Source organism: Bos indicus, chromosome X (genome assembly GCF_029378745.1).
Source record: "Bos indicus isolate NIAB-ARS_2022 breed Sahiwal x Tharparkar chromosome X, NIAB-ARS_B.indTharparkar_mat_pri_1.0, whole genome shotgun sequence".
Lineage (NCBI taxonomy): Eukaryota > Metazoa > Chordata > Mammalia > Artiodactyla > Bovidae > Bos > Bos indicus.
In genome coordinates, this window is record NC_091789.1 from 141,115,438 (window position 1) to 141,126,326 (window position 10,889).

General features: G+C 43.9%; 1 pseudogene; it reads left to right on the plus strand.

Moving 5' to 3' along the window:
* Positions 1-2,281: 2,281 nt before the first annotated feature.
* Positions 2,282-9,847, plus strand: LOC109554955 (melanoma-associated antigen B5-like; annotated as a pseudogene).
* Positions 9,848-10,889: the final 1,042 nt, after the last annotated feature.

A 10,889-nucleotide genomic window follows, 5' to 3' on the forward strand; every position in this document is an offset into this window, starting at 1 on the left:
TAGCAATGAGTGACAGAAAAATCAAACTAAATTATCTTTACTTTTAAAAGCTGGAGGCAAGCAGTTCCAGAACAGGTCACCAAGGACTCAGCCTCTGCCATCTTCAGGGTATTGATTTCATCCTCATGCTTGTGGCCTTGTGGTCACAATATGGCTGCCCTAGCTCCAGATATCACACACACATCAAAGGTAGGCAAGACAAAGGGAAAAGGAGCGATGCCAGGAAACAAATGCCTCTTTTGTGTCCATCCGTTTTGTCATGCAGCAGCATCTTTTCCAGAAACTCCAGCAGACTTATGAATATCTCTTTGGCTATAACCGAACCATATGGACACTCCCTTGTTGCTGCATGGGAAGCTAGGAAAAAGATGTGTAACTGGCTTTTCAGCCTCAGTAATGGGAATGGCTTTTGGGTAGCTGATCAGCCTTATCTGCTGCGTGTTTTAATACATGCACCTAAAAGACAAGGTTTAAAGATTTGAGTGACTCTCAAGAAGGCTAGATATGAATGGAGAGATGGGTAGAATTTGCATTTTTTACCCTATTTATTCAAATGAATCATCTCTATCAGAGGTTGCATTTCAGCCAATAGTAGAGACCAGTCAGGTGATGTAAAGGATCTTATATAGGAAGACAGAGAGATGCTGTCTTTGGTGACTGAGGGGTGCATGCTGTGCCTAGACAGTCAGGTGCAATGCATTGGCCAACAGAATCAACCGGGGGGCCAACAAGACACCACCCCTGCACAGATTCCATTTGGATCTCCATCTGGGACTCAGATGATGAAACTTATCCTGTGATACCATTCCACGTGTTACATTTCATGTCTCAGGGATCGTTCCTTAGTGAGCATTTTTTATCATCTCCTGGGGAAAAGGCTAACCCGTGCCTCTTTTTACAGACTCTAGGACGTGTGCCATGACCAACTGCCAGGACAGCTGTAAAGACACGGAAGAGGGGCCACGCTGTCTGTGTCCATCTCCGGGCCTCCGCTTGGCCCCCAATGGAAGAGCTTGTCTAGGTAGAGTATCTGCAGTTACCTGCTCCCCTGACTTCTCCCTCTACTCCATTCCTCCTTTTTCATCCGTCACAGCCTACTTGTTGACTAGACATCAAAAGTTCCTGAAATGACAGATTTATGTCCATTTCCATGACAACATTTATAGCACAAATGTACTAGATGCACTTTGCTGTGCTAGAGGAAACACTTTTCTATAATTTGTTGGTTTGCCTGATGCCATAATGGAAAAAGATACAAGTAATTTTATTTTTGTATATTTACCCTGCACTTTTTACTTCAACCACCAAGTTGTATATACTCTTAGTGTATTTAACTATATTGCACTAAAGATAGATAATATTACGACCAAGTTAACACATAGCATTAATATGGGATGTCAAACCAAACAGAATGTTGAAAGAGTTCTTAATCTCTTTTGATGGAAGCAAGCAAATAGCACTATGATTTAATATTCTAACTTCTGGACTACAATAGAAATATTTTTCAGTTGAAGTCGTTGGTGTTTATTTACCATAAATGTATTGATACATAACTTGATAAACCACATTTAGAAATCTCACTCAAATAGATCCTAAATCAGTTAACCACTTTAATAGAAGTCTGTATAAATTAAAGTTTTGGTTCTGCTCTTTGAGAGCATGCAAATATTTAATTCAATTCATAGGGTTTAGTGCTCTTCAGTAAAATCAGATTTATGTCAAGGCTAATTCTTGACCAAATGAATCCAAGTGTTCACCCACCTCTTTGATTTGTCGAGTGCCCTTTGTATTGGAGGAGGAACTTGATGTACATGAAAGTCATCCCAGAAAAATAATTTTGGTCAATCCAATACTTATTCGTTAATTATATCAAGAATGCAAAAAGAACAATAAGCCAGCACCAAATTTCTTGTTTAACCACTGTTTCAAAATAATGATGGCTCCAAATTTACTTGATTTGACATCTGAGAGTTAAGGCAAAGTCTGAGTCTTAATGGTTTGGTCAGCATAGCTGTCAGCCCCTCTGTGATGTGACTTTCCATGGTAGCAAAGGAAGGAAGCCTCTTGTCTCCTAAGTTACATCATGGCTTCATTCCATTTGACCCACGATGCATGTATCAGTACATTCTTTAAAAACCGTGTTTCTATGATTTTGGACAATATGACAGGATTTGGAGGCGGTTGCTAATAATTATTTCATAAAATGCAAGCTTTGAATGTTTGTGTATTAGGTTTGCCATGCAATATCCATAGCTGGAAGGATATTAATTCCTTCAGCGAAATGGAGTGTCTGTGTACCAAGTGCCAGCCGTATGTTCCCTGCCCCAGAAAAGGCAGGGCCTAATGAGAGAGAAAATGTGAATAGAAGTAATGCCATTACAGCAAGATAACACCTCTAAAATAAGCTGTACAAAGTGATAGAAATCCAGTGAATGTGCCTCTGGGATCCAGAACTCTTCCCGGAGGATAGGACATTGGTAGCAGAATAATCAGAGTTTCCAGTGAAGAAACCACACGTGTGTGTGTGTGTGCTGTGTGCTCTGGGTGCGGGTATGAGAGTGTGTTGGAGGACTCCATCTTTGGGGAGTCCAGAAAGCTCATCACCAAAGATCTGGTGCAGAAGGGGTACCTCAACTACCGCCAGGTGCCCAAGAGTGATCCTCCGGGCTACGAGTTCCTGTGGGGCCCGAGAGCTTATGCTGAGACCAATAAGGTGAAGGTGTTAGAAGTTCTGGCCAAGATCCAGGATACGGTCCCGAGTTCTTTCCCAGACCTCTATGATGAGGCTCTGATGCTGGTGCCAGCCGGCAAAGTCGATCAGGTCCCGAGAACGTGCACGGCAGGGCTGAGAAAAGAAACTACAGCAAGAGACTACAACAAAGATGGGGTCGAGAGGTTCAGACACGTCTCCATGAAGGGACGCAGTCTGACACCAACTTTATTCAGCATCTTATATTTATACAGAAGAGCGTGAGAAAGACAAGACAGTTGACATTTTTTCTTGGTTGACCTATACATCTTACAAAAAGTCACAAGAAATCTTGAGAGCATGGGAATGGCACCCTGTTATTATTTCTTACACCAGATAACATTTCCCTGTGTGTGAGAAGTTTGCACAGAACTCCAGGTGTCTGCAGTAAATAAGCACCTAATCTCTGGGGTGGTGGGACAGAGAGCTATGTTTGCAAGCAAACCCTCAAGGACTGAGGCAGCTCCCAGATCTGTGTCCTTCGGACAAAGGACCCCATTCTCACGGGCAGCTCCCCGCACTCTGAGACATCAGGTGGAGAGAGCAGGGCTGAGAGGCATTCCCATTTCTCCAGCTATGGCTGAGGCCAGTGCCCCTTCCAGGGCCAAGTCCTACAGCTCCTCCCACATCTAGGGAGGGGTCAGCACACTTTGTTCCCTTTGTGTTGGAAGAGAACAGTCCAGCTCTTAAATAGCACGGGGTAGTAGGGGTGGGGGGAACAAAACCCATATGTTCTTCACAGTTTTAAGTAGTATGGGAGTTTAGGTACAGTTTTAACAAAATATGCATGTTTTCCTTTTATCCATATGAATAATATCTCTCAAAATTAGATGATTTAGTTAGGGAGGTAGAGGTGTTTTGTATTTTTAAGTGTTTAAATAAACCTTCATAAGGTTTATTTTGCTTCAGAATCTAGGTTTATTAATGTCATGGATGTCATGTTTATTGCTGTTAAGTTTAAGACTAGGAGTTCATTATTTGTAAACAAGTTGAAAAGACTTCAATATTTTCCTTACGGTCCAGAACAAGGTAACATAACATTGGAATAGAATTTTACTTGGAAATGTGTAAGAATCCTAGAGATAAGTATTTGGGATCACAGAGCTTTCAGAGTAAACGCTGGTTTATTCTGCTTGTCTTCTTATCTGTCTTCTTTCCTTGTAAAAGTCAATAACATGAACTTAGATGTGTTTAGCTTATTCAAACTGTATGACACTTAAACCATAATAAAAGAGAATCTTTGCTCATTATTTCCTTTTCTCCCAAATTAATTGACCATCTTCTGTTTAGAAGGCTGTCTTATAGTACTGGGTTGGTAAGAAAATGAAGCCCAAGCCACTGCCCATGGAATTTTGAGTGTGGCAGCAGGTACCGTATAACGAAGGTGGTGAGCTAACTCTAAGGAATAAACAAATCATAAATTTAAATGGGGGAGGTGTGGAAGAGGAGGTTCCAAATGAGAGCAAGCAAGTCGAATTTACCTGATTAAGGCGGCATTGGGTCCTGGGAAACGTCTAGTTCCGCGGTGGGAGGTCATTTTCAGTCCAGATGCATGATGGGCTAGATGAAGCTGTGAGAGTGATGCCAGACACTCATATGATGGTTCTCAGAGGTGAGTCTGTAAACCTGGAATATATCTAAACCACATGTTCACCATTATTTGGGGATATCCGAAAACCATAGGGAATGGAAGGGACCCTGTGCACTTGAGCCAGGGCAAGTGAACACTCAAAATACACATTTTCATCAAAAGCTGTCCAGAGAGTGTTGGGGGCCAGAGTGAGGCACTCCACCCATGGCAAAGGTCATGAGGAAGGAGGCTCGACATACGCAAAGGCGGGATTGGGCCTCAGGAGTCCCCCTGGAAATCCTCGAGCATCTATCCCCATAACCAGAGCAGGCAGGCCTGCTTTACTACTTTGTGCTCCCACCTACACCTCTGACTTTACGGGGGGCTGTCCCCCACCACCTCTTTCAGAGAAGGAGTTAACCTAGAGCTCCAGTTAATAAAAACTCCTGGGCATGACAAGAGTGTTTTAACCTACAAACTCCTCTGAAGGTTCTCTGGCCTGCCTGACAGGCTTGTCCGGCCACATGTGATTGCTCATAGCCTCCCAACCGTGAGAGGCATGAGATGCTTTAAACCTTCTAAAAACAGGTTCCTTAGAAAAGTTAGAAAACTATTAGTATAAGTATAATGGGCTGATTAGAAATTGTGTTGGTGAAGGGTTTTTCATTTGTTGAGCCAATGTTTGTTGCTAAGTCTCCATATCCCCTGCTCTTACACACATTAATGAATATACAGAAGAAATAAGTATTAACCTTTGATATTAATCACGTTAGACCTTAGGCTAAGTAAATTCTTTCCTTAACTAAAACCCACTACACCCTCACCCTATAGGAATGTAACTTTATTTGGGTGGCGTCTGTTTTAAGAATAATCACCCCTGGAGAAATAAGTGTCCTGGTTGACTGACCACTGTCACAAGGAGAGGGTCATAAATTGTCAGCAGGCCCTCTGACCAGAAGATGATGTAACACCCCTAAGACCTCTGTATACATTTGTATGAAGCACCTGACTTTGATAAAAGTCAGGACTGCTGACCCTGCATGACTTTTGCATAACATCTCAGTGTATAAAAGTAGACCATGGAAAATAAAGAATTAGGATCAGTTCCTCGAAAGACTGGTCTCCCCATGTTGCTCTCTCTCTCACTCTGGCTGAGTCTCCATCTGGAGCGCGGAACCCGCCACGCTTACTAATTATGCCTGGGCTTCTAAGATCTGACTGGGGAGGCCTCAGTGTCTCCTCTTCTTCAGGAAAACGGAAGGACGCCTGTGGCCTACGTAAGTGGTGCAAACTTCTTGTCTTGAAGTTTTATTGGTCTCCCACGTAAACCAAGCTACTCAGCCTCTTTTCTCCACTGAATTTTCCTACTGAGCTATCCTCATTCTATTACTCTTTACATCTCTAATTAATATCTAATTGAAGCTATTGTATCCTGATCCTCATCAATGCCGTCCCCGCTTCGAACTCCCTGGATCAGCCAGGGCTGGACCCCGGCAAGAGAGTTTGGGAGAAATAAGGGTGATACCCATTGAAGCGAAATGCCAAGACGTCACTGGACCGTCCCTCTTTTTCTGGGATGGGAGCACCAGAACTTGCTCTGTTAAACGGGCAGTTTAATTAGGTTATGTTTAGTGTAATTTGGCAAACTTTAAGGGAGGGCTCAATTTTTACTGTCAGTGGGATTAAATTAGGGGTGGTTTGGACAAAAACAAGCACCTGAGAGGGAAGTTGCTGGTCCTTGAGACAAATGAACTTGTCCTTACATCCATGTGGAGAAGATAACCCCAAACACATATTAAAACAGGTGCTCAAATAGGGAAATACTGCTTAGTTTTACTTTGCTTAGTTTTACTTGCTTGGGAGCATTAGTGCTGATGTGGATTTGATTATTGTTTGGAGTTGCATATTATCTAGCCTGGAAATAAAATTATGTGATGGAAGTCTGTTATCATTCGGGGTCAAAATCACCTTTGTAATAACTACCATTCATTCAAAGTACCAAAGCTTGTCTCATACTGTGCCAGGTGATTTACATACATCACACATGTCTGTGGTCCTACACTATAGATGCTTTCAAACACAATTTGCAGATAAAGAAGCTGGAATAAAGAAGCTCAAATTCAAAGCTCATAAATGATAGGAGCTGGACTGAACCCCGGAACTGAATTCCTCCAGAGCCCATACTGTGCCACTCGTCCAGGATGAGGCCAATCTTGGGTCACTTCCTCTTTCTGAACATTAGTCCAAAAGGTATTTCACATGTTAAATAGCAGAATTTCATACCCCAAACACGGTTTTGGAATAAAAGGCCCCAGAAATAAGTAACAAAAAATGAAAATAAAAGTGAAGTATGTATAAGGAAGGAGACAGCATTCAGTGACAATTTATCTACAAAGGAAATGTCAGTAAACCGCAATAGATCAGGGATGCAGAAAATCATTTAATTCAGCCCCTTTCTTTCAGAGAGTAAACCTGTTAGAGTGAAGGTTCTACAAGAGGCTGTGTCTGGTCAGTGAAGAGAAGGAAGAGATCAGCGTGTTTTCTCTGATAGCACACCACAGATGCTGGAGCCCCTCCCGGACTGCAGCTTCCCCATCACTCCTGGGACTCTACCCATTCTCTGTGAGATGTGTTGCAGGCAGACTAAGACTTTTCAAAGACGTGGCATTTCCCAAGAAGTCTTTCATAGAAGACACAGGAGTCAAGGTAAAGACAGATGAATGAGGAACTGAAGTCACAGAGAGACTGGCCTGTCTCTGCTCTCAGAAGGCCAAGACAGGGCTGCCAGGCTGTGCATTCCCTCACTTCTTTTCAGGGCTTGCAAGGACATGGTCTTTGGTCTACATGGGTCACCTTAGGTTGAAAGAAAGAGGAAATCCAGAGTCCCCCAGGAGTCAAGGTGAGGCATCTGAGTGAGGGCATACCCATACACTGAACACAGAGGGCCCCAAGAAGCCTGACTCCTGATGTCGTCCCTGAAGGCACAGGTAGGAGTAGCCTCGTGTGGCATTCCCAGACTTTCCCTCTCTGGCACCACAGGGAGTGAGGACCTTAGTCTGAGAGAGCTCCCTTACGTAAACAGAGAAAGGAGCCCCACACCCTGCCAGGAGTCAAGCTTTAGACTTATGAAACCCTCTGACCTCAGAACTCTGAGGAAACCACACAGAACCCTGCCCTTCCTGGCATCCCTGGGATACCTGCTCATTGTTGACATGACATGCCCATTTCCTTCTATGAAGTCACAAGTGGGGTTGGGACATGGTCCAAGGGGTATAGCCTAGGGCCAGCAGTGAGATTATTTCCAGGTGTTCCAGAAACCAACTGAATACCCTGAAGACGAAGGGAACCACACACCCCATAACCATATGATTCATCTCATCCTCTGTGCCTCAGAAGACCAAGGACAGGTATGGACGGATGAGGAGAAGCTTACTTTTTCCTAGGGGTCTCATGGAGATGCTTGCCCTACTATAAGAAAGTATAGTAGTAGACGGGGTGGACCCAAGGGGAAGGGAGGGTAGACTTTCAGGCCACAACAGAGGTCAAAGCAAGGACTGAGGGATCATCTACCAATAAAAGAAGTGATCATGAATCCAGCCCTGTTCCTTGTAGCCCTTGAAGAACCAGGGCAGAGCTATCAAGCTGAAGTTCCACCAACATTTATTTATATCAGGTGTGTAGGAAATGAAACCCTTAGTATGAAGGTGCAGATACTATTCCAAGAAAGGGGTGGGGACACCAGGCCCTATGGGGAACCAAAGGAAGTACTCTTAATTCATGTTGAGGACTCCAGAGGCCAGGACAGAACACTTCCCCCTGAGCACTCAGTACTGGGTGATAACTACTGACTGGGGTGATAAGCTGAGGACCTCTTCATTTCTCAGAAATCCCAGGGAGCTTTGTGATGCCAACTAGAGAACAGCAGAGGGAATGGGTCCTATGACTGGCCACTAGTTGGGTGGTGGTCTTGAATGCGAAATAACAGATGCCTCTGTGTAGGAGGCTACCAGCCCTTTCTGTCACCCCAGCGTGCCTGAGGCAGGGGTAGCAGGATGAAGCCTAAAGATCACTTTAATTTCCTTCAATATGTTTCCCAAAGGACAGCTGATTAGGAGAATAGGAACCCTGGGGGTTTTCAGAACAGTGCCCTCAAGAAAACCACAAATATAGCCTTCCTGATAACCGAGGTGGTATTTCCCTGCTGTGGCTGCACACTCAACCTTCGTCTTCCTGTGTGCCCTTATCACTTGCCCTCCTACTCACACTTCTAATCATTGTCCCCCAGCGCAGTCATCATGCCTCGGGGTCAGAATCATAAGCTCTACATCCATGAGAAATGCCACCAGGCCCAATATGAGCCCCAGAGTCAAAAGGGAGTTCAGCCCACTGCAGTAATGGAAGAGCTTCCCTCTACCTCTTCTCTTTTAGAAGATAATTCACAGAGCTCATCAGCTACTGGGTCAAATAGCACTTCCCAGGGGTCTTCGGAAGCCCCATCTACTACCAGCACTTTTTCTTTCAACTACTTCTGACACAAAATCTGATGAAGAAGATACCAGTCAAGATGAGGAAGATTCAGGTTCCTCCGATGTCTCATCTTCTACCGAGAACACCTACAGTGATACTCTGAACAGCATGACAAGTTTGTTGGAACAGTTCTTCTGCATAAATATAAAATGAAGCAGCCCATCATGAAGGAAAACATGCTGAAGATTATCCACCCAAGATACCATAACCGATTTGCCGAGATTCTCAAGAGAGCCTCTGAACACATCGAGGCTGTTTTTGCAGTTGACTTGAAGGAAGTTGATTCAACCATCCACTCCTATGACCTTGTCAGCAAACTGAACCTGCCCAACAATGGGAGAGTGTGGGATGGTAGGAGCTTACCTAAGACCGGTCTCCTGATGACAGTTCTGGGTGTGATCTTCGTGAAGGGCAACTGTGCCGCTGAGGAAGATATCTGGAAACTCTTGAATATGATGCGAGTATATGCTGGGAGAAAACACTTCATCTACTGAGAGCCCAGGAAGCTCATCACCAAAGACTTTGTGACGATGAAGTACCTGGAGTACCGCCAGGTTGCCAACAGCGATCCTCCACGTTACGAGTTCCTGTGGGGCCCACGAGCCCATGCTGAAACCAGCAAAATGAAAGTTTTGGAATTTTTGGCAAAAGTCAATGATACGGTCCCCAGTGCCTTCTCATCACAATATGAAGAAGCTTTGCAAGATGAGGAGAGAGCTCGAGCCACAGTTCCAGCCAGGCCTGGCACCACCAGGCATGTTCCACGGCCACGTCCAGCAGCTTCTCCCGCCCCTACTGAAGACCAAGACTTTTAAAAAATCATCCAGATAAGAAAATTTGACATCAAAATAGGGACTTCTGCCTAAATGGGAAGCAATCCCACAATAATACTGCTGGGACAATGGAATGAAAAAATAAAATGAAAAAAATTTCAAAACATGATCAACCTTGATTGTTTTCCATCTTTTCTGTCTTCTGTTTTGTAAAATTAAATAATTTATGCCTCGATATGCTTCTTGAAAGATGCAGGAGGTATTAAATCTTAACAAGTTAGACCTCTTACTGTCGTCATTTATTTTTTGAGCATCTGCTCTTTGAAAGGCTATATGCTAGTTCTGGTGAGGCTAAGATCAAGACCTCCCCTATGCCCATCAACTTTAGAAACAAGGAGCTGCAATCACATAAGCAAGATCTTGAGATAGCCTTTAGGAATGGCAGGAAAGTAAAAAGACTATCCAGGAAGAAATCTCTACCTGGAGTAACATACTGATTTGTTAGGCTTTCCACAACAAAACCCCACAGAATGGGTGGCTGAAATAACGGAAATTTATTTTCTCAGCATTCTAGAGGCTGCAAGTCCAAGATGAGGGCTGGTTTACCCTGAGGCCTCTCCCCTTGCCTGCCAGGTGGCCACCCTCTTCACTTGGCATTCCTTTTGAGTGCATATATCCCTGCTGCCTCCTTTTGTGTCTCAATTTCCTATAGTCACACTGAGTTATGGCCCATCCTAATGACTTCATTTCAACTCAACTGTCGCTTTAAAGACCTTATTTCTAACTACAGTTGCATTCTGAAGTACTCTGAGTTATGCCCTCAATATGCATTTGTGGAGGGGACACAATTTGGCCCCTAACAGACAGAAATCTCAATGTAGGAGATTCCAGTGCACAGACTGGTATTCTACACACATCGTCTCCAGGGAGTTTCTGAGATGTAAGGGTGAACTCCCTTGAGGTGTTTAGGGAAGGACATTCCTCCCTTTACCCCTTTTGAATTCTTGTGGTTAGACTACTAGTAAACTTGACACAAGACAGGGTAACAGGAGAAAAAGAGACAAACTGCAATTCACGCGCACAAGAAGTGTCATAGAAATGGGACCTAAGAAGTGGGCAAAGCAGGCAGCTTCTTTATTTTGTAGACAACAAAACAATTTGTGAGGAATCGACAGGACAAATCAACTTAGGTTTTAGGCACTCAACTAGTAAGGAATCTAAACTGAATCTGTACCCAGGGTAGTAAATGAAAGACTTAACAAGGTTTGTG